General features: G+C 41.0%; 1 protein-coding gene across 8 annotated transcripts in view; it reads left to right on the top strand.

The window, feature by feature from the left end:
• The window catches only part of LOC134226671 (myb-like protein Q), a 571,978-nt gene that overhangs the window by 456,507 nt on the left and 90,980 nt on the right, over positions 1 to 24,491 (top strand). For 3 of the 8 annotated variants that reach the window (XM_062707597.1, XM_062707595.1, XM_062707596.1), the window contains one exon: positions 17,126 to 17,450. The exons of the other annotated variants lie outside the window; for them this stretch is intronic. The gene's annotated coding sequence lies outside the window, so the exon portion shown is untranslated. The remainder of the gene's footprint in view (positions 1 to 17,125; positions 17,451 to 24,491) is intronic. 8 annotated transcript variants of the gene reach the window in all.

A 24,491-nucleotide genomic window follows, 5' to 3' on the forward strand; every position in this document is an offset into this window, starting at 1 on the left:
GGAACGATTCTCGCCAATTTTGTGGATACGTTCCTGACGTCCAGATGTGATTGTAAGCTTGGAGTAATTTCTTTTTGATGTAGAAAGGTAATCTTTTAAGCATTTCGTTGTGAATTTCGTCGGGGCCAGGGAAGATCCTTTCAGAGTATCCATTTGATAGATTAGTTCAGTTATTGTGAAAAGCTCGTTGTAAGCTGCATTTCTGGCTCCAGGATAAGTTACTGGTTTTTGTTCTTTTTTCTTTTTGATTGTCAGAAATTTTGGGTGATAGGATTCGTAAGATGATTCTTTGGCGAAATGGTTTGCTATGTGTTCGACCACTTCTTGAGGGTCAGAAATGTTTCGATCATTTATGGATATCGTCCATATGGGGTCGGATGTTTTATTCCCTCTTATACTTCTTATTCTTTTCCATACTTCTTTTGGGTTTGTATTTTCGTTTTCCTTCGTTTCTGTCGATTTCCTTAGTTTGACAGTTGCACTATGAGATAAAGATAAAGATAAAGATAAAGATAAAGATAAAGATAAAGATAAAAGATAAAGATAAAGATAAAAGATAAAGATAAAGATAAAGATAAAGATAAAGATAAAGATAAAGATAAAGATAAAAGATAAAGATAAAGATAAAGATAAAGATAAAGATAAAGATAAAGATAAAGATAAAGATAAAGATAAAAGATAAAGATAAAGAAAAAGAAAAAGAAAAAGAAAAAGAAAAAGATAAAGATAAAGAAAAAGATAAAGAAAAAGATAAAGATAAAGATAAAGATAAAGATAAAGATAAAGATAAAGATAAAGATAAAGATAAAGATAAAGATAAAGATAAAGATAAAGATAAAGATAAAGATAAAGATAAAGATAAAGATAAAGATAAAGATAAAGATAAAGATAAAGATAAAGATAAAGATAAAGATAAAGATAAAGATAAAGATAAAGATAAAGATAAAGATAAAGATAAAGATAAAGATAAAGATAAAGATAAAGATAAAGATAAAGATAAAAGATAAAGATAAAGATAAAGATAAAGATAAAGATAAAGATAAAGATAAAGCTAAAGATAAAGATAAAGATAAAGATAAAGATAAAGATAAAGATAAAGATAAAGATAAAGATAAAGATAAAGATAAAGATAAAAGAAAAAGATAAAGAAAAAGATAAAGATAAAGATAAAGATAAAGATAAAGATAAAGATAAAGATAAAGATAAAGATAAAGATAAAGATAAAGATAAAGATAAAGATAAAGATAAAGATAAAGATAAAGATAAAGATAAAGATAAAGATAAAGATAAAGATAAAGATAAAGATAAAGATAAAGATAAAGATAAAGATAAAGATAAAGATGGAGATAAAGATAAAGATAAAGATAAAGATAAAGATAAAGATAAAGATAAAGATAAAGATACAGATAAAGATAAAGATAAAGATAAAGATAAAGATAAAGATAAAGATAAAGATAAAGATAGAGATAAAGATAAAGATAAAGATAAAGATAAAGATAAAGATAAAGATAAAGATAAAGATAAAGATAAAGATAAAGATAAAGATCGATTTTGGCAACAATTATGATGGCAAAATCAAACGGTTTTTCTTATGAAACTAAATATTTCTTCACTGATTGTGACACTAGACACACTGTGACACTTTTTTACACGGATTTTGAAATCTAAAAGGGAACATTTTTTACTCAGAGTACTAAGCAATTTCAAAAATGAAAAAATAAAAAAATAAATCATGACGAAGAATAATTTGTAATTTGATTTTATTGCAAATAAGAACAAGATATCAGTAGTTGGCGTTTATTAACCCTCTACAACCCAAATTTTTGTTTTCGCTCAAAATCACTATTTTGCTTTCTAAAATCGATCTAAACACGGTTTGGGCATCAACAATTTTTAATTCGCGATTTTATCAATTTCACACTTTGATTTTTTAGAATTTTGTTTTTCAAGTTTTTTTATCCAATCAAATAATTTCTTGAATCTTTTGACCTTTTTTGATTTTTCAACATATTTAGAGTCTGAACATTCCTATCAAATGCTGACTTATTGAAATTTTAAAATTTTCAGGGTTATTTTTTTATTTTCCGTGTAACGAGTTGGATAAACATTTTAGAGTGTAACATTCACCACTATAATCTTCTATTGAATTAGGTTAGTTGTAGAAAAATACTAAACTACAGCGAAAACACGGAAAAACAAAATATTACTCAATTTTCAATACTTTTTTATAAATGTGTAGAACTTCTAAAATTGACTGTAAATCACATTTAAACATGCCTTGAGGTTTATATTATTGATCAACATAAAAAAACTTTTCGAAATCTGATCAATTAAAAATTACAAAAAAATGCCCCGTCTAAAGGCGGTCTTGGGCACTAGAGGGTTAAAATTTAAAAAATTTTTGTTAAAACACAATAATTTCTATCCGGATTTTAACGCAGAAAATAAATTTGAACCCATTTAATCCCAAGGTGTCTCAGAATCTGATTTTGGTGATTTTAAAGTTTTGAACAGTGATATTCCACTAAAATAGGGACTCTATGACACTATCCATAATGCCATTACCCCGAAGACCACTACCCCGAATGCCATTACCCCGAATGAGTCACTACCCCGAATACCATTACCCTGAATGGGACACTACAGGTATACCTCGATTATATGGACCCCCGACTATATGGACTTTTTACCTCGATTATATGGGCATTTGTTTTTTGATCTATTTTTTTCGTGTCTAGAGGTTTTAAATACCCGTTGAATTTTCTACGTCACATTTTACATGGATTCTATATTTATTAAGGTACATTGGGATAAAATAGCCAGAAAGGCGTGTTTTAAAAGTTATATATGACGAAACCGCACATTGAATCATATGATCGGCTGACTAGATTGATTTACCAATTTCACGTTGCAAATTCCATTGCATTTGTGTATTTTATTAATCAACAACTTTTTTTTTCATTTATTGAACGGCTACTCAGTCTTGCACTTACAACGATTTTTTATTTACCCAATGTTTCGACACGGGGATTGTGTCTTTTTCAAGGGGAACTGTACGGACAATTAGACAAACATACAGTGCAAGTTAGACGAAACATACGACGACAAACAACAAAAATATTGTAAGTTCAATTGACTATTATCTATAAAATAAGGACAATTAGAGTACTCATTAAATTACAGTTCCCCTTGAAAAAGACACAATCCCTGTGTCGAAACGTCGGGTAAATAAAAAAAAACTCGTTGTAATAAGTGCAAGACTGAGTAGCCGATCAATAAATGAAATTAAAACGTACAGTCGATCCATAATCAGTAAATTAATCAACAACTACCACGGCCACGTCCTTACAACAAAGTGTGGAATGATAACGAGTATTTTAGGTGATCTCTGTTATATGGAAACTTGATGTGAATTGTGATGAGATGTCCGTATTAGGCTGTCAGATTTTCGCAAACAAACCATTTTCTGCCCTTGGTACGTGGAGTTAAGTGTAGGGAATGGAATTGAACAAGAGACGGATGGCGCATTAACATCCAGCAAATTTGACCAAGCATGTTTTTTCGCAGTTTTCCCAGGAAACTGGAAAAGCTTATTTCAATGGCTACTACGTAAAGTATCAAACCTGGCATTATTTTTTTTTTTGACGAAATGGATTATTATTTGAACTGTAAGAAACTGAAAAATCAACAAGAAGTCTTACATGAAGTCAAATACATGTTATTAAATATCCCGGTATTTATATGTGTTCGACTCAAGGTTTGCGGATTATACTGATGCTGTACAGGAGGAATTTGAGTATCTGGAATGTAAGTTAGCAGTTCTCAAATGATTTGCTGCTTAAAGAAGGTTACTAATGTTGCAGGCAGCAAGTCTTTGAATTATTTCAATCTTATGATGAATTTTAATTGATTGAATTAGGTCGATATAAATATAATAAAGAATGTGCTCAGTTATTTTTTAATAATTATTACCGTATACTTTGGTAACGATGTCTAGTTTTTCATTCCGTTGTTCAGTTAGAAGCTGCTGCTAATAACAAAAGCGTTGGGGAAACTCGAAAGGAAGCTCCCCAACATAACTGTAGTGTAGGGTGAAATAATGAACTCTTAGTAGCAGATAAACATATTTCCAAAAAAGGAAACTTTCGAAAAACTTTAGTTTGAGCTTTAAACTTGTAAAAGCTTGTTTTTTTTCAGCCGCGCCGTTCGCATTTTCTAAGACGAAAAATGTAGGTAGCCAGTGCATGTGTTGATGGGTACGATATGTAGGGCTCGAATGGAGTCTGGCATCAGTGAGTGAGTAAGAGTAAGTGAGTGAGTAAGAGTGAGTGAGTGAGAGTTGTTGTTGTTGTTGTTCATTTATTAACGTGAATCTTAACCTATAGTCATTTGACTCACGCCTTAACCTAAGAAATTACATTTCATTATACATTGAAATCACTTTTGGGCACTTTACACATCTAGTGTGGCGATGGATCGGGCAGCCTTTATTCCTTTTTCCATCCATCGTTTCCGCATCATTTTGTAGATCATCTTGATCACCATTATAAGTATGATGATAATCTGTAGCACGATCACGATGAGCAGTAATGATTGGTGTTCCTTGTGTTCTGCTGAGTGGACGTCCTGTGTTTGGATCACAGTTACTAGTTGGTTTCCGTGGGTGTGTGCGGTGTTTTCCTCCTTCGTACTTGAGCCTCCCATGTTTGGAATTTTGTTCGAGCTGCACTTCTGTTGCTGGGTCTATCAGGAAGTTTTGTTCTGCTGCGTTGCTTGGTACTGATGGGTTGGGGTGAAATTGATCGGTTTTATATCTTTGTTTGTTTGGTTGGTTCGACGTTTGTTGCTGATCGTGTTTTTTTTTGTGTTTTGATTGGTCATATTTCGTTTGTCAAGTTTGCTTTTTCGACGAAATTGATTGTTTTTTTGAGTTCGTCGATGTCATTGCCCAGGGCGATGTAAACTGATGATGCGATATTTGTTTCTTTTCTGATATTGTCGAATTTGGGGCAGTCTAGGAGTATATGCTTGACACTTGTTGGGATTCCACAGGTACTGCAGGTTGACTCTGTTTCTTTCAGAGCAAAGTGCCCATGAGTGGCTCTAGTGTGCCCTATTTTAAGTCGTGTTATTATGAGACTCTCTTTTCTTTTGAAAATGTTTGAAGTTTGCCATTCGACAGTGCTATGCTTAATTTCTCTCAGATGTCCGGTGTAGTTGTGCCAACTGTTTTCCCAGTTCAGTCTAGCGTGTAGTTTGATGAGCTTTTTGTAATCGTCATATGGGGTGTTGATATTATTTGTTCTGGGTGCGGTTGTTCCTTTTTTGCCAGTTGATCGGCTTTTTCGGTTCCCGTTATGTTTATATGTGCAGGGGCCCCGCCGAGTTCGATGCGGCCCGGGTTGTTTATCAGCTTCTGTTTAATGTCTTGTATCCAGTGGTGATTTGAGTTTTGGTGTTTGATTGCCATTAGCGCGCTTTTTGAGTCTGTGAAGATTACCGATAGATTTGTTTCGTGGAGATCGATGGCTTTGTTGATCGCGTAAGCCCCGGCACTGAATGTCGACAAATGTTAGGGAAGGTTGATACTGATTTCGATGGCTTCCGAGGAAATACCGCATCCGCTTCCTTCTTGGGTTTTCGATCCGTCTGTGTATATGTGTTTGTGTAGATTGTATTTTGTAGCTTTTATTTCTTGAAATCGGTTTTTTTCTCTGCTGTAGTGGCTTCCTCAGTGATTTCAAGGTTTATTCCATGGATTTGTATAGGGCGATAGTATGTTGGGATTTTTGATTCGATAGTTGCTAGGGGAATATCTATTTCTTCAGCTTTTAGAATTGCTCGTAGTGCTAGGGAGCAATCTTTAGGGATTATTTGTCGACTAATTTGTTTAGCTGCGTATGAGATCAGATTTTCTGTTATTCTGAGGTGTAGTAGAAGTTGGCCGCTTTCTGACAGGAGACTTTCGATTGGGCTGGAGTGGAATGCGCCTGTGGCTATGCGGATTCCTTGATGGTATATTGGATTTAGTCGATTTAAGTCGTTGTTGTTTGCTTTGCTGATGATTGGTGCAGCATATAACAGTTTTGGGACCAGCATGGAGTTAAGTATACGTAGTAGTGATTTTCTGTCAGCTCCAAACTTTGTACTACTGATGCATCTCATCAGTGATATGATTTTGTTGCACTCTTCGCGTTTTTTTGGATGTGGTGTTTGTAGTTAAGTTTGTAGTCGATCCATACTCCTAGTACTTTTGCGATTTTCGTTGTGGATATTGGGGTTTGGCATAGTTTGGCCGATGGTTGCTTTTGGAGTTTTTTCCGGTTTCCAATGTGCATGATTGACGATTTTTGTGTTGAGATAGTGAATCCTGTCTTGTTGCTCCAATCTTCAATTTGGTCTAATATCTTTTGTATGCGGTGCCTGGTCCATCTGGCGGATTGGGATGTGGCTGCGATGGTTATGTCGTTGGCATATATTTTGATTGTTGTGTGTTTGGGTAACCATTCTTTTATGCTGTTGATAGCGATCAGAAAGAAGGTAACTGCAAGCACCGATCCTTGTGGTACTCCGTTTTGCAGGATTTTGGGGTTCGAAATGTGTCCTGGGTGTATAGTTTTAAATTGTCGTTCTCTTAGGAAATTTTCACAAAATTTTGCCATATGGCCTCCAATGCCTGCCTTTGCTAGATTTTCTTTGATGAGGTACCTCCATGTTTTGTCATATGCTTTTCTATATCCAGAAATAGGAGTTCTACGTGTTTGTGGTCTGTAATGGCTTTGTTGCATAATTCTTCTACCTCAGTAAGTGGGTCCAACGTTTGCCTTCCTTTGCGGAAGGCGTGTTGTTCAGTTCCAAGGAAGTTTTTGTTTTCTAAAAGTTCATTAGGCGGCGATTAATCATTCGTTCGAATAATTTCATCACGCAGCTCGTTAGGTAGATTGGGCGCAGGTTTTAGGTTCATTGGTTTGTTTTCCTGGTTTCTGAATCGGGATGAGGAACGATTCTCGCCAATTTTGTGGATACGTTCCTGACGTCCAGATGTGATTGTAAGCTTGGAGTAATTTCTTTTTGATGTAGAAAGGTAATCTTTTAAGCATTTCGTTGTGAATTTCGTCGGGGCCAGGGAAGATCCTTTCAGAGTATCCATTTGATAGATTAGTTCAGTTATTGTGAAAAGCTCGTTGTAAGCTGCATTTCTGGCTCCAGGATAAGTTACTGGTTTTTGTTCTTTTTTCTTTTTGATTGTCAGAAATTTTGGGTGATAGGATTCGTAAGATGATTCTTTGGCGAAATGGTTTGCTATGTGTTCGACCACTTCTTGAGGGTCAGAAATGTTTCGATCATTTATGGATATCGTCCATATGGGGTCGGATGTTTTATTCCCTCTTATACTTCTTATTCTTTTCCATACTTCTTTTGGGTTTGTATTTTCGTTTATTCCGGAGACGTATTCTTGCCATGATTTTGTTTCTCTTCATCGATAATTGTTCTTGCTTCGTATCTTTTTTCCGGAAATTCTCTTGGATGGAGTCGTAGTTTGGGTTGTCGGTTGAGGTTTTCTTCAGTTTCCTTAAGGCTTTTCTTCTTTCGCGGATAGCTGTTTTGAGTTGTTCGTTCCACCATGGAACCGCTTTGGTACTAATGAAGTTTGATGTTCGAGGAATTGCTTTATAGGCGACCTCCTTGATAGCAGCTGTTATCTCCTCAATTGTATATTCTCGGTCTGGTGTTATTAGATTTTCTATTTCTGCCTCGTATTTGGCCCAGTCGGCTTTGTCAATTTTCCATTTGGGAGTTTGTTTTTTCGAGTGTTGTTTGCTAGTGTTCCTATTTTGATTGGGAAATGGTCGCTGCTGTGTTGATCCTCTATTATTTGCCAGTCTAGTTTTGCAGCTAGTTCGGGACTGCATATTGTTACGTCTATTGCAGATTTACTGATCCTTTCGTTTCGTTTTGCAGAATGGATAAAAGTTGTTTGTCCATCATTTAGGATGATAAGGCCGTGTTTTTCTATCAGTTTGGCTATTTCTTTTCCTCTAGCATTTTGTCTATCTGGATCCCATAGGTGGTGGTGGGCATTAAAATCTCCGGAGATTATCAGTGGTTTTGGTAAAGATGTGATAACTTTGTCAAATTCTTCGGGGTCTAGTGTTGAATTTGGAGGAATATATAGTGACACAACTGTCATTTTATAGGGCATGTTAACGTTAACCGCAACTATTTCCATGTTGGTGTTTAGAGTATTTGGTATATAACTTATGCCGTTTTTGATCATAATGGCAGTGCCGCCTTGTCCTGATGGGCGGTGCGTAAAGATGGTGTTGTATCCTTTGATTTTGATATTCACGCCTGGTTTAGTTCTTGTTTCTTGTAGTGCTATAATGAAGGGTCGTATTCTTTAATTATTAATTGCAATTCAGCAAGTTTGCTACGTATACCGTTACAATTCCATTGGATGAGCGTAGTCATCATATGTTTTGCTGTTGTTTTGTTTTGTGTTTTGACTATTGGTTGTCGTCGTCCATTTGATCAGATTCTGATTCTTGTGGTGTTCGTTGCTGTCCTGTTTTTTTGTTATGTTTTTCCTTTTCGGAGTTCCCTCGGGTTCGCGTTCTGGGGATGACTCGTGCTTTTTTTTCAGTTTTGCCTTTTGCCGTGTTTTTCTTTGATGTGTATAATTTTTGTTCCTGTCTTTCAATGTGCTGTTTAAGGGTTGAGATTTGCTCATCCCTTTTCTGAATTTCGTTCATGAGATAGTTGCAATGCGTTTCCATGTGGTTAAGTTCAGCCTCTTTTTTCTCGACATACTCTTTGAATTCCGCTTCTTTTGCTTTTATGTTAATGTACCATTTCTTCATTTCGTTTTCTTTTTTGGCGAGCTGTTCCATCTTTTCTGAAATGTATTTGAGCTTCGATTCCATTTCTTTTTCCCACTTTGTACGCTCGTTTGCGATAGTTTTGTCTAGGTCACTTGTTTTGTTAGCGTAGCTATCCTTGTTCGTTCTAGATTCCACCATTCGACGAGCTGCCTGATAGGACACATTTTGGTCAATTTTTATTTTCACAATTGATTGTTCTGTTAGGTAAACAGGGCATTTTTTGTCAGTAGGAGCGTGTTTTTCTTTGCAGTTTATGCACATAAGGGAAGATCCATAAAGTACGTCACGCAAAAATTGGCGATTTTCGACCCCCCTCCCCCCTTTGTCACACTTTTTGTATTAAACCTCTAAAATTTTTGTATGAGTCGTCACGCTGCTCGTAACCCCCCCTCCCCCCTAGGAGTGTGACGTACTTTGTGGATGGCCCCTAAGTTCCTTGCTGCATTCATCGTCGTCTTTGTGTGCTACTTTTGAGCAGACTCGGCATCGTGTTTCATTTTTGCAGTATTTGCTGATGTGATTAAACGCGTAACAGCGGAAACATTGGGTCGGCCTTGGATAATACTTTTCGGTGCGGCATGCTCGCCATCCTATCACCACTCTGTCAGGCGGGGTGGTGGTAGAGAAAGTGAGTATGACAACTCCGGTGTTGGTGCGTTGTTTGTCTCCATTTGAACGGGAAATGTGTTTCACTTTGATCACATTTTGGTTTTCCAGTTCAGAAAGAATTTCCTTTTCTTCGAGATTAGTCAGTTGGTTACAGACGATCACTGCACTTGACGTGTTCAGTCTTGTATCCAATTTCACTGTTACCGGGGTGCTGTCCCCGAGCGTTTTCATTTGATCGAGAATCCTTTTTGCGTATTTTTCCTTTACGGCCACCGTTAGCGAACCATCACTTCGGTTACTCCACACACCTTCAATGCTTCCGTATGCCTCGATGGACTTAGTGACCAGAAAGATATTGTGATCCTCCAGTTTACCATTCACTTTGTTAACCCTTACATACCGTGTTTGAATTCCATTTGCCGACAGGGTCACAGGAGGGGGGTCGGGGTCCCCTCCGCTCTGTGTACTCATGTTCACCACTGGTTCACCGCACTATGATTTTACTTTTATTATTTTTTGCTCGGTTTATTGCAGACTAATCACTTTCGCGCGCGGTCGATAATTGATACTGAACGACAATTGTTCGAGGTGCTGCAATTGCAGACAAGGCACGTCCGAACTGATTGGGGTCTCAATTAATTATGAGTGAGTGAGAGTGAGTGAGTAACAGAGTGAATGAATGAGTAAGAGCGAGCGAGTGAGTATGTAAGAATGAGCTTGTAAGCAAAAGTGAGTGAGTGAGCAAGAGTTTTTTTTTTCTTTTTTCTTCCTAAGCAATGGAGGGGGAATCTGCTCAACAGACATCCCGGGTTGACCAGGAAGTTCGGGGTTAGGGAACATCAAGGGAGGCAGGACTACATCCCCGACCCGCTAAACCGTTTCCATTGCCGCCAAGCCCATAGTCCCTTCGGTACAACCAGAAAGTAATGCTTCAAAGGGGGGCCAGTGCATAACGCACCCTCGAGGTTAGCTGCGTGTCGTTGCAGCACCCTACATCGTAACTCGCTTTTTTAGAAGAACACCATGGTATCGTGCCAGCGCGTTGCCGGCTTTCCAGGTGGCCTTACCACGCCCTATGTCCTCGGAAGGTGGGAAGGGTCGACTTCGCGCCTGCTTCCCTCTGCACGACTGGTATCAAGAATGATGATGCCGCGTGCACCCCAAATTGACCTTTCTGCGATAGGGCCTATTCGCCAGCACACAGAGGGACTTGCCGGCGCGGTGCCTACGCCTGCCCCAGCCTTGACGAGGACCCCTTTCCGTCCTCGGGCTCGGAACCCGCCCGGTTGACTGACGCCGCGAAAGCGACGATACCATGTTGTTCTTCGCGCGGCCACTTGTTCGATAAAAGGATCGAGTTCGACCACAGAGCATGACCACCGGTATGACCCGATCCCTTGGATCACCTCTTATTTGCGCCTGAACTAGCCATCCTTGAGTCCACGCGCCACCTTCTGTGTAGCTCCGAGACGATTTGGGCGATAGCCGATAAAACGGCGTTCCAGCCAACTTCATCTTTACACATCCTCCGAACTAGGTTGTCCGAGGTAGTGTCCAGACCACATGTGGCAAGCATGTGGTCACGCATTGCGCGAAAACGTGAGCACACGAACAACACGTGTTCCGCCGTTTCTTCTAAACCTGCGCACACCAAACACTCGGCCGAGGCCGAGCAAGCCAGCTGCGTTACCTGCAGTGTGAATTTGCAGCACGCTTAAACGCCGGGCACATCGAACCCCCCATGGGGTGCTTGCTGTTCACAGCTTTGCTGGAACAAATCAAACAATTGGAATTCGTGCAGCATTGCTTCTGTCAGGGCCTTCGCAGTCCCATTGCTTGTGCCCCGGTTCCAGGCACTTGAAGCAAACTTCGGGTTGCTCGTATATGCCCACAGGGCACACCGACCATCCCACCTTGACGCTCCCTAACTTGACTACCTTGGAGGCGTCCGCTGCAGATAGCCAAACCAATGCTACCTGCGTCCCTGCCGGACCTTTCCGAAGCCGAACGGCTGCGGTGGGCGTCTCCACTTCACACTGTCGCCGCAGTGCCGTGACGAGCTCTTCGACTTCGGTGATCTCGTCCAGGTCTTTAACCCCTAGATTCACCTCCGTAGTGAGTGCCCTCACCTTGACCGTCTCGCCTAGAACTTCCTCCGCCAACTTCTTGTAGGCGGCGCCCTTTTGCGAGACGCCTCGCTTCAGCTCGAGGATCATCTCGCCCATCCGGGTACGTCTTATTCGACGTACGTCGGCGCCGAGTTCACCGAGCTTGACGTCACTCCTCATCGCCTTCAAAACGTCCGAGTACTTAGCCTAGTCCGCCGTGATGACTAGGGCATCGCCCCTGGAGCGATTGGCGCCTCTCCTAGACTTCTTGCTATTTTCATTCGCCTGGGCTTTCTTTTCGGCCCTTGACGTCTTCGGTTTCCTCTTGTTCTTGACCAGGGTCCAGGAGGCGTCATCCCACTCTATTTCCCTGGTCTGGGGCGGCTGAGAGTTCTCAGCCTGCCGTAACCCCTTACCACCGTCTTTCCTGGGTGGACGGACCTTTCCAGGTCCTTCCTCCCCCGGTTTGGGAGGTACCTGGCCGGGGTTCAGCTTCCCAGCCCCACTACCCTTGTTCGGGGTAGTAGCCCTCAGCGTTTTGAAGCGGCCCCCAGGGAGCTCATCCCCTGGAGACTGTCTCCCCCGTTTTTGTGTCTGCTCCGTTGGAGCGGTCTTCGCTGGCACGCCCTCGGTCGATTCGACCTTACCCGAGTCTGCGAATCCTTGGGCCTCAGTCTGGGCAGACCTTGACTCCACGGATTTCACGGGTTTACATTTGGCCGTCCCGATCGCCCTCTCCAGCTTGGCGTCCAATATCGACTTTCGAAGTTTCAGCAAGCTCCTCTTGAGGTCCTTACTGATATTATGCTTCGATGACGCAAAGTCGATGATGGCGTCCAGCTGTTCCGTCGCCACCTCGAAGGCCGAAAGCCCATCGCGTTTGCGGTTCATCGCCTTCACAAGCCATGGGCCGTCTATAACCTCTACCGGCGTAGCCTGGGAGATGGTTAAGTGATCCACGCTGGCGCTGCGCACCGAGCTGCCGACTATTGCTTCTGGCCTCCTAGGCGGAGACCTGAACAACCCACCTCTTGCGAAGGGGTTGTCGCCTACACTACTACTACTAATTGAAGAATTGACTTGTTTTTCCATTTTGGTCCCACGAGTTGCTCGGGAAAAGAGGTCCACCACGCCAGAGCCCAGCATGACGCGGTAAGGGACAATTAGTGTGGAGGGTGCCCAGGTACCCCACAGGCTCCGTTAAAGGCCTAGCTTATTATTTCACCCCCCTGGCCATGCATCTCCTCGGCACGGGTCGCTTAACGCCTTGGGATTAGGGGTTAGGGACGATGGTCCCCTTGGTCGCACCCACTCACTCTAGCTGATGTCAGAAGGACAACAGTGCCCAGGCTGCACTACCAGCTAAGTACAAAACCCTTAGCTGGCGGTCGATTGTCATCGGAAGACCCGTGGAAGCGTGAGATTGGAACTTGTGATGACCAGAGCTGTGTAGGTCGCTCCTTCCCAGATGTCAACTCACCATTTCGCAGCCCATGTATGTATGTGTGTGTACAAAAAAAAATCAAGCACACTTTTTTTTATACTTAGCCTTATCCGATTTGCTTGTAACAAATTGCACTCGACGCGGGATCCTTCCTAATGTTTCGCTCTTGAAAATTGGCCCAATCGGCCATTGCGTTTCGCAGTTATTGAAAAACATTGTTTTTCCCCCACTTTCTCCCAAGGGTTCCCCCCTTGGAAAAAAAAAATCAAAACCGATTTTTTTTAAACTGCTGCAATGAGACAAGATTCTGCGTCGAATGAAACTTGTTGCGAGTAAATCAACTAAAAGTAAGTTGTATAAAAATGTATTTTAGCCATAACTCCGAATATCATAGTCCGATCTGTACAATTTTCAATATGAAATAATGAGACAAGATTCTGCGTCGAATGCAACTTGTGAGTCGGTTAAAGATAAGTGCCTGAAAAATGAGTGAGATTATTTTGCGCACACACATACACACACGCACACACAGACATCACCTCAATTCGTCGAGCTGAGTCGATCGGTATATAACACTATGGGTCTCCGGGACTCCTATAAAAAGTTCGTTTTTGGAGCGAACATATAGCCTTTACGTATACTTTGTATACGAGAAAGGCAAAAAGAGCTAAATAATTGTATTATAACTGATGATAAACCACCCAGTGTGTTTCTATGAACTTAATGCTAGAAGTCTCACATGGAAAGTCTGTCGTTACGCTGATTGATCTCTTGGACTATTCTTCAAGGAGTTCTTGGATGACCTACAAACCTTGAAAATTATTATACAGCGCCCAGTCTGTTTCCATGCATCAGAAAGTGAGTATTTCGCTAGACTTCACAGGGGAGAAGTCCATCGTTATGTTGGTTAATCCGTAGATCTGTTCCTCAAGAAGCTCTTGGATCACTTTAACTGCCTATGAGGCTGATTTGGCCCCTGTAGACACAAATTCATACAAATTCATACAACGTGCCCACACATCATCTATTCATCGACTTCAAAGCCGCATATGATACAATCGATCGGGACCAGCTATGGCAGCTAATGCACGAACACGGTTTTCCGGATAAACTGACACGGTTGATCAAAGCGACGATGGATCGGGTGATGTGCGTAGTTCGAGTTTCAGGGTCATTCTCGAGTCCCTTCGAAACCCGCAGAGGGTTACGGCAAGGTGATGGTCTTTCGTGTTTGCTATTCAACATCGCTTTGGAAGGTGTAATACGAAGAGCAGGGATTAACACGAGTGGTACAATTTTCAATAAGTCCGTCCAGCTATTTGGTTTCGCCGACGACATAGATATTATGGCACGTAACTTTGAGAAGATGGAGGAAGCCTACATCAGACTGAAGAGGGAAGCCAAGCGAATCGGACTAGTCATCAACACGTCGAAGACGAAGTACATGATAGGAAGAGGTTCAAGAGAAGACAATGTGAGCCACCCACCGCGAGTTTGCATCGGTGGTGACGAAATCGAGGTGGTAGAAGAATTTGTGTACTTGGGCTCACTGGTGACTGCCGAAAATGACACCAGTAGAGAAATTCGGAGACGCATAGTGGCTGGAAATCGTACGCACTTTGGACTCCGCAAGACGCTCCGATCGAATAGAGTTCGCCGCCGTACCAAACTGACAATCTACAAAACGCTAATTAGACCGGTAGTCCTCTACGGACACGAGACCTGGACGATGCTCGTGGAGGACCAACGCGCACTTGGAGTTTTCGAAAGGAAAGTGCTGCGTACCATCTATGGTGGGGTGCAGATGGCGGACGGTACGTGGAGGAGGCGAATGAACCACGAATTGCATCAGCTGTTGGGAGAACCATCCATCGTTCACACCGCGAAAATCGGACGACTGCGATGGGCCGGGCACGTAGCCAGAATGTCGGACAGTAACCCGGTGAAAATGGTTCTCGACAACGATCCGACGGGCACAAGAAGGCGAGGTGCGCAGCGGGCAAGGTGGATCGATCAGGTGAAAGATGACTTGCGGACCCTCCGTAGACTGGGTGGTTGGCGACGTGTAGCCATGGACCGAGCCGAATGGAGAAGACTCTTATATACCGCACAGGCCACTTCGGCCTTAGTCTGAATAAATAAATAATAATAGTAGACACAAACTCATGCAGATATGGGAGCCTCATGCTTGAAATGACAATGCAATATGGACCCAGATTATGCTACATTGGTAGTGATAACGCTTGAAATGATTCTAGTTGCATCGTTGCCCCAATTAAAACCTTCGAAGTTCTGGGACACCGATGGAAAGACTTAACTGAAAACAGCATTTTCATTACCACTTATTTTTCCGTTCACAAAGTGAAATGAAACTGCATTCAATCAATATTGCATACAAACTATTTTAATGGAACGCATCAAAAACACGTTTTTGTTTGTGTATGTGCGCCACATGGTGAGTAAATTTTGTCCACCGATACAAACGTATGGGTCTAGGAAACTCAGTGAAAACCGTATCTATAAATATTGTGTCAAACCCGAGAAATCAGAAATCAGAAATCAAATACAGGGCGCTAAGCATCTGTCCTATTTTTAGGACGCTGGGTTGATATGAGTTACAAGTGATAATCACATCTTTGTAGGCTTATACGTATTATAAATTTGTTTTTCAATGTTTAGACACAAAAATTGGATAAAAATAATCAAATTTTGCGAATAAAAGCACATTTTTTTACAAAAAAGGCATTGTATCTTAAAATCAAAAGCCTTTTCAAAGATGATTTCTTCGCAAGAGTTGTTTATAATACAAAATTCTTAAACTTTGCAGAAGACATCATCATCCTGTCATGCTCGTATACTTTTTATCATCATATGAAGGCCTACTTATCATGCAACAACTTTGTGGAAGACACCAAACTTCTATGAAGCAACCTTAAGGAGTTATTTATGAATGCCATGATTTCATGATATCCGACCACAGTGCCCCGGAGCCCCCTTCCGGATAAATCCGTCCTTGCATATACTCCTGAGATCTATTTGATATGACTTTCGTCTCTTCAATTTTTCAAAGCCTTCCTTATTCTCCAATGACGCTACATTCCAACTGGAACTTTGACTGTTTTTCAATTTACTGCTCTATAAGCATTTTTCCAGTTATTGATTGAATTATAGGTATCAACGTATCTTGTATGCCAATCACAATAGATGCGCTACTTTAAGACCAGAGAGTTATGAACTGTGTATTTAAGTTTACGTAAAGATAACTATCAATAGAAGGATCAAAGACCCATAGTGTAACATACAAATCATCTCAGCTCGACGAATTTTTGTTTTGGAAATCAATCACAAATCGTTGTTTACTGTTTTTAAACGGCAACGAAATTCGGCTGATGCATAAGTTACTAAGCTAGATGTACTCTGCTGTCCATTGAATTGAAGTATCGAGAAACAGAAAACGCTGCAGGACATTGATCATCGATTTGTTACGTCAATCAGCTGCGTTTTCTCCATACTTCGCGATCCCATCACCACTCCCATCATTCCGGCCACCACCACCCGCCACAAGTAAAATCTGACCCCGGTCACGTCTTGATCGCAAACAAACATCGTACCACTCTGTTAATGATAAATGACACCGTGATCGGCCATACCAATGAGGAATCTTCATTCGCTACCCATTCGCTGATGGCTGACCGGTTGGAAACCGAAGTGATCCGTAATGCGCGCGTGCATCCGCGAAGATTCCTTATTCCAGTTCCCCGTTCCCCATGTGCGAGATCGTTAAATCAACTGGGAAATTAATTGCACGCTAACCAATCAACACGAATTACCATCGAACAACTCGCATACGTAACCAGGGGGTCATCAAGGTTTAAATTCAATATAATAAATTTATTTCAACAATGAAATTTCGTGTTTTCCGTTGATATAGGATCTTCAATACTAATAGCATAAATAACTAGTACGAATGGCAGATCGTTTAATTCTATAAGTCAACCCTTATTACGCTTACGTTCCAACAAAATGACGAAGATCATGATCACTAATCGTTTGTGTCGTTTGCTCTCTGTCGTCTATTTTAGGTAAACGATCATAATCAAGCCTGAGTCGAAGACGACGAAGAAAAGGCGGCGCAAAATATCTCCCCTTTGGACAAGTGACTATACACCAACAACCGCAACAAGTGCATCACCTTATCGAATTGTTAGCGGTTCGTTATCCCAGCATATCAGCCTGATCAGTGGTCATCGTAACCGTCATCATAGTCGTCGGCCGCCATGGAGGAAGTGTTTTTATTAACTACCGTGAATGCACAACAAATTGATTCACCTGGGTGGCCAGCCCCCTCGCCTGATCACCAATGATCTGATAGTGTGACTTGATTCGACTGATTTGGATTTGCAAAAGGTAGGTTTTAAATCTTCGAAGTCCGTTTACGGGTGATGACCGCCATGCTTCTTTGTCGTGTTCGGCTGTGAGATGTTGATTAGTTAATTTGTTTTTAATGATGGTTTATTTGATTAAATTTTACTGCCAACCAATCTGGGAACGCAGTGATTGAACAAACTGAGCAGACGTAGCTTCATTAGGAGGAATCGCATATTTCTTTTTATGGCAACTATGAAAAATATGAAAATTTATCATGACCTATGAAATCGTAAATGAAAAGCTCTGATTATCTCAGGCTTTCTAAATAAATTGTTCAACCACCTTTCAAACTAAAACGTTTTATTACTATCTAGTCGCATAAACATATTATGATGAGTGAGTAGCCAAGTCAATATGATAGCTGAGATCGAAAGCTTATTACAAGGAAGCACTAAACGGTCAATAGTAAGAAAAGTTTTTTTGCCTTGACGTTTTTTTTTTCTTGACGGGTTCCCCTTCGAAATTTTGTATTAATTGAGGTACCTCGTCTCGAAAGTAGGCTTCCAAGCCTCTTGAAGGAAAAAGCCGAGCCCTCTGAAAGGAGATTTTCGAGCCTCTTGTTACCGACAGAATCGGCAACAGTGAATAGCCTTAATAAATTTCAATTCTAAACGACTAAAAAGTATCATTGCAAAACAAAAATATAACTTTTAAGAACTATATCTATGAACTAATTAGAATGGGAAACAAATAGAAATATTATAGTTAAAAGATTAAAAAAAAACTTAAATTATTAGCTTACTGTAAAATATTTGAGAACCTCTGAAATTAAATTCAAAATTTGTATGACACAATCTAAAAGTAAACCCCTCGGTTTATATAAAAAGGAAATTATTTGAACCCGACAACACAAGAGGAAGGAAGGAGGAAAGTAGACAAGCTGGAGTAACGGAGGAGTGGTGGAGGTGAATGGAGGAGAGGAGATGGTTATGGGGAGATTGGAAAAAATAGGCTGAAGAAAGGACTTCAGTCCGGGATAGCTAGCAAGCTACACGTTGTTTCGGAAACGAAAATTTTACGGTTTGAAGTGGTGTGTTCTTTTCTGAGCTTGTCGTACGCTCACTGCGTGAGGTGGTCAGAGTTGTGCTTTATTAAGATGGAGACGAGATATCCACGCCGCAACCGAACGAGACCCTTCCTCAATACCAGGACCACCGAATTCCTAAACCTAGTGTCAATGGTTTAAGGAATATTCTTCAACCCTGATCCACGATATCGGCTACTTCGTGCACGGCGCACATCTCGGACAAAAGTGGGGGGAAATGCTTATCTAATCTTCCGGTCAATGTCATCATATAGTGCATATACTCCTGTATATATACGATTGTGATGCATCACCAGTGCACGTATTACCTGGCAATCTAACTGCATTGATTATCTGCCTTTTCAGAATTCCCAATAAGATTCCGTTGAAATATCACAAATGATGGTAATTGTTTGTGGTAAGGGAAAGAAAAGTGCAGTGGGTACTGGCCAAGTTCCCCCTGGCGGTGCTAAAATGATAAGCGGGAACAATGCCTAATTTCATTTAAATCTTTTAGTATCATTAGTGATTAGCACACGTTATTATTTTAGGTGAGGGGCAAGCAAGGAACATATTTTTCAACGCGGGTGTCAGGCGGCTGACCCATGCTTGACCAAAATAGTAAAATTTAGCTAGAATATTTTAATTTTGTTTGATTGTTTGCTATTGAATTTTATATCAGAAATCGCGAAAATACTTGAAATAAAACTTTGTAAAATGTTTAGTATAATTATCTTTAAAAGGCATGGTTTGATTTTTGTATTCGATGAACCTAGAAGAATCGTTTTACTCACTTAGCAGAAAGTACAAATTTGGTAAATTTAGATTTGTTCAACGGATATTTGTTGATAGATTGAGGTTAAGAAATCGTCTGTAAATTATTTAAAGAATAAACTGTAAATAAAATTGATGTTAGCATACTCTTTCGACAGCCGGCTGGCAAGAGTTTAAATAAAAACAGGTAAACAACATAGTCTGTGGGTCGAATTGCCAGCTTGAGGCAAACCTCCATGACCTACCTTACCCTACCCAACCACCAACTCCGTAGAACTTATGAGGGCGTCGCCAAGTCGGGGGCCTCTCGTTAAGTAAGTTCTACATCAACATTTCCTTTCCTATCCCTAGTTACGGTAAAGATGGGCGTGGCCGGGAGTAGTAATCCTCATGCTTATGCCATTTTTATCTTAGATTGGAATCAAGGGTAATTCCCCACCTTGATTTCCGATAGCAATCTGGATAAGGATTCCATAAGAAACATGAGTATCACTAGTGTCCAATCTACGAAGTATACCGTAACAACGCTAACGCTAACGCTAACGCTAACGCACATCTCGGACAAAAGTCAGCTAAAGTCAGGAAAGCCTACCAGTGTATCAAGATTATCTGCCAATACGACCTGCATCGCTCTCTCAGCAACGCCTTTTGACGCTTCCAGTAGAGTCCAACCACCACGTGACTGCGGTTCGCTCCAGGTATGTCCCGCGACATCAAAATGGACCCCAACGAATAGGATAAGAAAAAGACTAAAATATTGTAAAATTACCCTCCCCCCTTTTAATTATAGTCTAAAATTGCTCAATTCAATATTTTATCTTTAAAACTCAAAAGAACAATTCCCCGATTTATGAATATTGGCCCTTCCTAGTTTGCTCGATAGTTGGCAGGTAAATGTAGGGTTGCTCAATTTTCCCCCGTCCAAAGCCGACCCTGAGGTAACTGTATGGTGAGCTGGCCTAGGCGTATGGACGTCGATACCTCAGGTCGTGTGGATGTCCATGGGTAGTTACACTCTTAACAGGAGCTTCTGCATATCTTGAAAGAAGGCTTCCGCACCCCTTGATAAAAACTTGAATGGCGGCTTTTGAGTCACTTAAAAGGAGGCTTCCTTTGAATCTTGAAAGGACGCTTCAGAGCCTCTTAAAAGTATGCTTTAACCCTTTTGAAACAAGAATTCCGAGCTTCTTGGAGGGAGGTTTGCAAGCATCTTGAAAGAAAGCTTCCGAACCAGTTGAAAGTAGGTTTTCGATCTTCTTGAAAGTATGCTTCCAAGCCTCTTGGAAGGAGGCTTACGAGCCTCTTGAAAGCAGGCTTCTGAGCCTCTTTAAGATAGACTTTCAAGCATCTTAAAAGTTGACTTTCGAGCCTTTTGAAAGAAGCTTTCCGAGCCTCTTGAAATTAGCATTTCGAGCTTTATAAAAGAAGCCTTCCGACCCACTTAAAAGAGACTTGCAGGCCTCTCGAAAATTGGTTCCAAACCTCTCGAAAGGAGGCTTCTAACCCTTTTGCAAGGATTCTACCAAGCCTCTTGAAAGGAGGCTACCAAGCCTTTTGAAAGAAGGCTACTAAGCCTCTTGAAAGGAGGCTACCAAGCCTCTTGAAAGGAGGCTACCAAGCCTCTTGAAAGGAGGCTACCGAGCCTCTTGAAAGGAGGCTACCAAGTCTCTTGAAAGGAGGCTACCGAGCCTCTTGAAAGGAGGCTACCGAGCCTCTTGAAAGGAGGCTACCAAGCCTCTTGAAAGGAGGCTACCAAGCCTCTTGAAAGGAGGCTAACGAGCCTCTGGGAAGGAGGCTGCAAGCCTCTTGAAAGGAGGCTACCAAGCCTCTTGAAAGGAGGCTGCAAGCCTCTTGAAAGGAGGCTGCAAGCCTCTTGAAAGGAGGCTACCAAGCCTCTTGAAAGGAGGCTACCAAGCCTCTTGAAAGGAGGCTACCAAGCCTCTTGAAAGGAGGCTGCAAGCCTCTTGAAAGGAGGCTACCAAGCCTCTTGAAAGGAGGCTGCAAGCCTCTTGAAAGGAGGCTGCTAAGCCTCTTGAAAGGAGGCTAAGCCTCTTGAAAGGAGGCTGCAAGCCTCTTGAAAGGAGGCTACCAAGCCTCTTGAAAGGAGGCTACCAAGCCTCTTGAAAGGAGGCTACCAAGCCTCTTGAAAGGAGGCTACCAAGCCTCTTGAAAGGAGGCTACCAAGCCTCTTGAAAGGAGGCTACCAAGCCTCTTGAAAGGAGGCTACCCAGCCTCATTTCAGCGACTACCCGGAACGGGTCAGACAAAGCTACGTTATGCAAGACTCTGCAACTGCACGTAAATGCTTCGTACTGCGCTTCGCTGAAGCCGACGATTTTGTCCAGAACTTAACTGCGTCTGAGAGCGATCCATAGATTTTCGGTGTTTCAGACGATCGAAAGCTTTTTCGTGGCCAATGATAGAGGGACTCTTGGAATTCGTTGACTTGCTCCAGGATGATACGAGCGTGACAATATGGTCCACAAATGATCTTCCGCGGTGGAATCCTATCTGCTGCCGTCGGAGAATATGAGAAGTAGGAAAAGAAACTATGGAATAAATCGGGCCTGGGACTGAACGCACGACCTCCTCCATATGAGACAGAAGCGGCAATCATATGACAACCAAGCCCGTTGTTCGTTGTACTTTTATTGCACTTACGCTCAACCGCTTTGCTCGTAACAGATTCCATTCCCCCACAGAGTCCTGATCCATTGGAAATTAGCAGACTATGGACTATGGGCTCTACAGTAACAGGTATACTGCACAAGAAAGGCACCATTACTGCTAGGTGGATTAATATGGTTTTTCTTCCTTTCTTTGTTCCATTTATTTTCTTCCTTCTTCCTTCTTCATTTTCTTTCTTCCTTCTAAGTACTTCCTTCTGTCTTGTTTATCACAGTACGCTTATCACTTCCCAAATTTTACATCTCATCTCTTGTTTCGCGTTTTCCAATGACTCATTTCTCACCTCTCGCTTCTTATTTCTCAACTCTCGCTTCTAATTCCTAATCTATCACTTCTCTCCTATCATCACTCACTATTCATTTCTCACTTCTCACATCTAATTTCTCATTTCTTACTATTCACATCACACCACTCACTAGTCTTGTCACGTCTCATTTCTAAGTACCAATTTCTTACTTCTCACTGCTCACATCTAACTTTCCACTACTTACTTCTCACTGCTCACATCTAACTTTTCACTACTTACTTCTGACTTTGAAATTATCTTTTCCCTCTTCACACACTTTATCGGTCATATGGCGTTCAGCCAAATAATTGTCCCGAGGAAAATGTCCGGTGCGATTCTGTACAATTATAATTATAGAAGAAATCGTCGATTTTGACCAGGAGAACTGTTATGTTTTCCATCTCACTGAACATAGATTCATCTCATCGCAAAACAAAGAAATACAGCACCAATCTCGTCGCTTTTTTTTGCTAACACGCGTGCTCACTGGTGAAAAAAATCACCAAAATCAGAAACCAATTAAATTCCCTTTCATTGCTTTTTTTTGATGGGATGGAAATATGAGCTATGAGATGAAGTGCCGAACCGTTCCCCTACACCCTCAATTTGTCAACTCCAAGAAGCTCCAATTGTACAACACGGTTGTCAAGTCGTGAAGTTATAAAAGTTAAATTGTGTTTAATGACCGAAAAGCATGAACATTTATTATATTCAAAAAGCAAAGGAAGGGTAATGAACCCCGCAGTGGAATTCTACTGCCTGGCGAGCTTTCAAACTGGATTTTTTGGGAAACGTGGAATCAATCGGAATCGAACCAAATGGAATCATCATCCAATAACCTACATAGAGTTGCCGTTGCCGCTGAACATCTCAGATGCATTTTTGATGTTGGGCATATAATGATGCATATCTATATGATCTATGCGCTGTACAAGTATGGAAAAGTGCGTTAAAATTTTGTGGAAAAAATATAGAGTTTGATACCTTTTCAAATGTTTGTGTACTTTGTACAAAATCAGATCAGAGCTAAAGAGTAGGCTCTTCGCAAAAAAGGAAGTGAACACCAAGAAAAAGAAATCGATTTTGATGTATGTCATTTGAACATTATGAGAACGATTTCTGAAAATTAGGAGAAATTCTTCGAGCTATAAACTTGTAGATGAAGCATTTAAACTAAATTCTCACTGGTCACTGGCCAACACGTTCTGGGTTGTTTATTATCTTCATGGCGTTAAGAAAGGTCAACATAATTATTCGCAGATCAACTCATATTTTAACGCTCATGGATCTCTTGAAAAAAAACATACATTTATCACCTAATTAACACTCTTAGTTCATCCAATTAGCGAAAACGCCAGATCCTCCCCGTCATCTTGTGCAGTCACCAGCAACAAAATGATTTATCACTGTTTAATTTTTCATTGCTTGCCGTAATTTCTTTATAATTGTGCAGCGTAAAAAATTGGCCAGTAAGTAGGCACCGTTGCGTTGACGGAACAGCAAAAAACACATTAGCACTCGACGTGTTCAACGTAAAAGATACCGCCAATTAATACAAAAGTGTGCGTATAGAAACCGCGCGAATGCGGAACTTGTGGATCGGAGATTTTGTCTCGCTTCGCGAAGCATCATTTTCATAAATCGTTCGTCCAGCAGCAGCCAACCAACAACGGTGCGAAAGTCACAGGTCCGTTTCGAGTTGAACAAATTGCAGCATGGATTAACTCGTGCGAAATACATGTAGATATGCGCGCATGTGCTAGACGATAAAATCAAGGCGCACTGTGGTTACGAACAGGTGGCCAAAACATTTGCCCATTATTCTCGTTGTATAATTCGTATCAAACGACCACTGAATGTGGCAGTGTTCCATAAATGGAATCCTATCCCCTATTACCGTTCTCGGCGGATGCAACTATTGTATTATTGCATTGCTACATATGTAATTGTTACGGCCTACGAATTGATTGACGGCAATAAATGAATAAATTTGTTACTTGTAATGTGGGCTGGATTTTTGTACACCTTAAGAGATCTACGGATACTAATCATGCACTAAATTCGGTTAAAATGCGATTGGGTCATTAATGTTCTTCCCATGTAGAATATGTATTTTGAAACCGTCTGACTTTGAATAGAGACTATGTGCTTTTTCTTTATTTTTGGGGTGAAATTTTCAATTCACGTGACTGAAGCAGCTAACTAACGTATGTTTACCATGTATGAGGCATTAAAACCAATCCTAGTT

Source organism: Armigeres subalbatus, chromosome 3 (genome assembly GCF_024139115.2).
Source record: "Armigeres subalbatus isolate Guangzhou_Male chromosome 3, GZ_Asu_2, whole genome shotgun sequence".
Lineage (NCBI taxonomy): Eukaryota > Metazoa > Arthropoda > Insecta > Diptera > Culicidae > Armigeres > Armigeres subalbatus.